Source organism: Parus major, chromosome 4 (genome assembly GCF_001522545.3).
Source record: "Parus major isolate Abel chromosome 4, Parus_major1.1, whole genome shotgun sequence".
Taxonomy (NCBI): Eukaryota; Metazoa; Chordata; class Aves; order Passeriformes; family Paridae; genus Parus; species Parus major.
Window position 1 is genome coordinate 22,215,163 of NC_031771.1, and position 5,694 is coordinate 22,220,856.

Below are 5,694 nucleotides of genomic sequence, written 5' to 3' on the forward strand. Positions count from 1 at the left end.
GCGGTGCAGCCCATGGGCAGCTGTGCCCCTGAAGCCCTAGAGGTCTATGGGGAGCAGAGATCCACAGACAGCATGTGGGGGACAAATGTGCTCTGGTAGACTCTGGTAGAATGTAAGAACAGGCACATGGGGTCACACCAACAGTCCATGGAATCCCTGTCTCCAGAAGTGGCCAGACACATGACAAAGAAACAGTGCAAGAGCCCAGCAAGCAGCCTGGGACACACCTCCACAGAATGCTTTCAGCTTCAGAGACTTCACAGGTGCATTTCCATCAGTTACATTATTGTTTACAGCAAATAATGAAGACTCACTGACCCTGCTGACTAATACAAGTAATCTGCTCTGTGATTATGCTGAGAAAAATTTTGTCCTGTATTTTGTTCTGCTCCTTCTTTCATTATAAGAGAGTAAGGCTTGTTCTCAGGCACATAACCTCCAATCTGAATGACATTCTAAGCAAGATTCTATCACTGCAAGAAGTTTTTGAGGGAGCAAAGAGACATAAAAAACACAACCACCCAAAGTATCAGACTAGATAAGAATGTTTTATATCTCAATTTTATACTTAATAATCTATTTACCTTTGAATTTGCTAACAAAAATAACAACAAATACGAAATATTATATTGATCAGGGAAATATTCTGAATATTAAAGCAGATATAATTTACAAAAAAAATTTGTAAATTGATTTGTAAATCTCAAAATAAATATGGAAGGGAAATGGTAGGTAACTCAGTATAGTATAAAAAGTATAAATATAGTATAAAATATAGTATAAAAATATAGTATAAAAAGTAATTGATAACACCAACAGTAAACTGGAAGAAGGAATTAATAAATAGAGTTAATGTTATTACGTAAGTATATTGCAACAGTGCCTGGAAGACCTGCTGAGAACATGGCCCTAATCTATTAGTTGTGGAAAAATTAAATATAACAAAACAAAGCGAAACAAACAGCTTGAGCTTGGTCCCCAAAGATTTCTTTCTCTGAGAGCAAAGCAGGAAAGCATGGCATAAAGTTACATCATGTCAAGGGCCAAAGAGGTGGTCCTCTGCTGTTAGTAATGTAAAAAGCCACAGCTGTTACCTCTACAGTTAGACTACTAGAAAAATAAAATTAAATGGGAGAGAAATTAAAGTATTATTATTGCAAAATATCAATAATAATTAAAATATTAAAAGTAGCGTAAGATTAAAAGGCCTTTTTAAACACTGACAGTGAAAACATGGAAACTGGAACTGAAAGAAATATCAGCAGTATTTTCCAAAGGCAGAGAGAATACAATTATATATTACTAACACAAATGTGATGTCACCCACCCTCAAGGGTAAATATCTACCATATTAGCACATCATAAAGTGAATGCATTTCTTTTCCTTGTGCCACAAGATCAACTTCTTGATGTCCAAGAGCAGAAAACTATAACCACTTTACCAGAGGGGTAACATTTCCTCATATGACTTCATCAGTGGAACAAAGAAGAAAACATCAAAACATTACAGAATCTGCCTCAATCCCACAGGACATCAAGCAGAATTTACATTAATAGAAATCTGCATTTTTCAAACCCTACTATAGATTCCTTTCACTGTGCTTATGTGTATTAAAGCAGGTACCAAGGAGATCTGTTTAGCTGTCTATTATACAAACAACATATAATTGTTTAATGCCTAAGCAGTTCTAACTCACTTTGAAAAGAGGTACTTTGATTTTGGAATTTTGTTCATCATAGAACTGGACATTGGTTTAAAGAGATATGTTTCTTTTGAGTTTTACTGTCATTGTAGTTTTCACCCCTTTTAAACCAGGTCCTATTTTTTCTGCCAAAATGTGCAATTATTTAAAAGGTATAAGAGCCTGACTTAAACTTGTGTCCCCAGTATTGACTCCCAAGGGGGGAATCACAATTAGACACTGCAGGGTAATTAAACCAAAAACATTGCAGCAAGTGCTTGCTTATCTTGTACTTGTCAGCATGTGTATAACACAGCTTTCCTCTCTGCCAGGAGCCCTTGAAGCTATGAAAAATTGGAACCTCCTGCTTCAGCTGATTGTTTGGCAAATTGTTCTTGTGATACATCTGAGTGCAGTTCTTTTGACTGCAGATAGAGATTATTTTTACAATATTTTTAAAACACAAACCACTGACAGATTTTTTTTTAAGTAAAGTTTACTATTGGTTATTTGGGTGTCTTTATTCAAAGTCCATTCCAACAAAAAGAGCACAGTTTATTCCAACAGTTCGATCGGGACTGAATGGAAATAAAAATTATTATTTGCTGAATTGCCAGTGATGCAAAACGCTTCACTGAGGTCCATGCTCTGATTTAATCTTTCATTAATACAATGGAATATCCAACCACAGTTGCCATTCTGATGCAAGTATGTTATTAAAAGGAAAACCTGTTAGAAACAACTCTGAAGTCCACATCAGAGATTAGAGAGGGAGATTTTTTAGTGTTGAGTTTAAACACAAAAGGTGTCCTATCCTCTGGTCTTCACTAAAAGGAACTTCAGTGGAAATTTTGTCTGAGAAAGCAGGATTGTAATTATTACTGCTCTTGGGATCCATAACAAGTTAAAAATAGCGAGGATTATCTGCCTTGTCTCAAACACTGACAACAAGATCTAGGACTTTCTGGGGCCATAGATAGTGTCATCAAATTTCTGAAGAGCACCTCAGTATCTGATAATCTTTCTGATCCTTTCATCTACTCTTCATGTCCTTTATGAATACCATGAAGTAATATTTATTAGGCCAACAGATTAGAAAGCAAAGTATCTGGGATTAATTCTGGCCTTCAACCACTTGCTATGCACCATCAGTAAATGACTTTTTTTCCTCTATTTCTCTCTCATTCAGTTCAACCATTAAGGAAAGTTAAGAACCATTTACCACACTTAAATGTGTTTGTGTGGTAGGGTTCTACTTTTGCTCTGATCACCCCCATTGCATTGTTACACAGTGACACTTTTGGAGATGGCTCTGAATTTCCATCATGTTGTTTATGATTTTCTCTGCTTAAACATGAGGCCCAAATTCCAACATGAGCCAGGGAAGACCTATGTCTAGGTACTGATATGATATTCAGAACAGATTCACACTAGATAGCCTTGTAAATTTGAGTCTAGAAAAGTAAAAACTTATCCATTGAGGAGTCAGAAATAGTACAGTCATTTATTCTCTGCATCGGTTTAGGCAGAGATGTCTTTTAATTCAACTCCATTAAGACATGATTATACCATTATTACACCATTCACTAAAGATACTGGAAGGTGGTGTTGGGCTTACAATAAAACTTAACATTCAAATAGAGAGGAAAAGATTCCTTCTAGAGAAAGGATCAACAGATAGATAATGCAAGGCTAGGAAAAATGAAACCAGAAGGAATTAGAAGCCTGTGAAGGGATGAATTCACCAAAAAGGCAGAAGCAATAGCTGTGCTAGAACAGAGAAGCAGGAGGTCTCCAGGCCATGGAGAAGCTGAATCCCACTCAGCTGGACACCTCTGAAGAGTCAGAGTGCCTTGCTCAGATCACACAGGAAGGAGGCAGCAAAGCCAGCGGCAGACACCAATGACACCACACTGACACAAGGCACCACACCTCGCTCTGAACCGTAAGAGAGAGCTTCTTTTGCAGGGTGAATTTACTATGCTTAGAATAAGAGCAGTGTACCAAAAAAAACTGAGACAAGAGCACGAGTGCTAGGACACAGATGCAGTTCCCCCCCACCCCTGGCCTCGTAGCAGTTGTAATTGCAGTCAAAAAGTTTAGGGCTCTTTTGTTTAAGGACTTTAGTTTAGTTTAATTGGGGGTGGAGGTTGAAGGGGTGAGGGTGAGCTGTTAATTTGTTTTTTAACTAATGCATCTGATCCTGAAGACTTCAAGCATTAAAAAGTAGAATTCAGTTCCAGACTTTCATATTTCCTATGCCAAAAATAAAAAATAAAAATAAAATAAAAAATATACTCATTATCAATGAGTAACCGCATCAAACAAATAAACCACTGTAGAAGGTTACTCTAAGTTTTAAGACTGTCTCAAGTTTGTTAAATACCAAATTAGTACTATCCATGGTATTTTCCCAATTGTTTTATGTGAATACTTTCCAGGTTCCACCCAACATCAGGATCTGGCAAAGATGTTGAAATAAAGCCAGAAGGACACTTTAATGCTCTTTCCAGCTTCCATTCAGCTTCTGGCATGCAACTTCTTCAGCTGTCTGTGGGAAGAGAAGGATAAAGTGGCAGCAAAAAGAGCACAGGAATGACAGCAATTGGTCAAAGACAGCTCAACAAGGAGACCATTTATGACATTCAAAGCATCAGACAGAAGTGGAAAAGAAAAGCACATCCTAATGTGGCACAGTCCCGCTAGATGTGATCATTCTGATTTTACTTATTGTTCCGTAGCATGAACCTGCACAAGACCTAAGCATTTGGCTGTTTTGTGAAATGAATGTGTCCATAATTGACATTTTGAAGACTCATTAGCAAAGGCCCATCTTAGATACATTCATAAAGCTGAATCTGCCTGGTATTTAGTGCTTTTGCAACCCTTGAGTTCATCGTCAGTCAAAAATCTCCAGTGCTGCTTTGGAGCAGATGCAAGAAGAGCAAGAAGGGCAGAGAATTTGGTTGAATACTGGTAGTAATCTGACACAGCTGCTTTGTAGCAGCTCATTAGTGGTTTCTGACTGCTCTAAGGAAAGTTGGTAGATATTTATTTGGAATGAACACATATGGGAACAATAGAATCATAAAAAAAGGCTAAGAGAAAAATAAAATAATAAAACAATGTGCATACAGTTGTCCAACACAGTTGGGCTCTGGTACAAAATGCACTTGATGTTCTCTTTCCTGTAAAAATAAGAATACAGGTGAAAGGAGTTATGTCTCGAGTACAGAGAGCTTATAGTGGAAAAGAAGTAGCAAAATATTCATTCCCTCTTGACTTACAAGTTCAAGAATCTCAGCTGTCCAACAGCATAGGCAAATCTTCCTCAAATCCAAGCTCCTTTTTCTGCCCACAAATCAAGATGGTAGTTTAATATCCTTTCTCCTTCTCCATGGAACTATGCCATGCCCTCTTACAAGCTTTTCTTCACAGAAGAAGTTCATAACAAGAGAAACTGGATTTATGTCTAAACCTTGTGTGACAGACAAGATTATTATTTTCTTCTATTTTTTTCTACATTTCATTGTTCTTCTAAGAATTAGGTGGACAACTTGAAGAGGGTTGTAAAAGACTGTGCTTGGCAGACACAAGGCAAGATTAGTGAAAGAAGGCCAGAGGGATTACAAGATGCAGCAGGACCAAGGGTTGCAGCACAAAACTTCATATAAGGGACAGAGGCACTGAATTGACAATGGAAGGGACAAGCCTGTTAAAACAGAGCAGCCAGAAGAACTAAGAGGGAGTGGGAGCAGGGGAAAAGTTTAAACCTGTCATGCCTCTTCTTACCAACCATATTTCATTCACTCAAAAAGTTATTTACTTTATTTTTATTTTTATTACTTGGTTGAATTTTTTTTTAATTTTATTGTAATAACACACTGCCTTGATCTTAAAAGCATGTGAAACCATTTTATGGAAATCATAGGAGGTCTAAAGCAATCTTTGGTCACAAAGTGTGTTCTTACAGTTTTCAAGGATAACTTCCTGTCGTGGTTTTAAACCAGTA

At 37.3% G+C, this 5,694-nt stretch overlaps 1 long non-coding RNA gene across 1 annotated transcript; it reads right to left on the reverse strand.

Moving 5' to 3' along the window:
- Positions 1 to 655: 655 nt before the first annotated feature.
- LOC107203408 lies at positions 656 to 5,688 on the reverse strand. The gene is made up of 3 exons (XR_002001680.2): positions 4,970 to 5,688; positions 4,818 to 4,870; positions 656 to 4,233 (listed from the first exon to the last, which is right to left on the reverse strand). It is a non-coding gene; the product is annotated as an uncharacterized LOC107203408 (long non-coding RNA).
- Between the last annotated feature and the right edge of the window lie 6 nt (positions 5,689 to 5,694).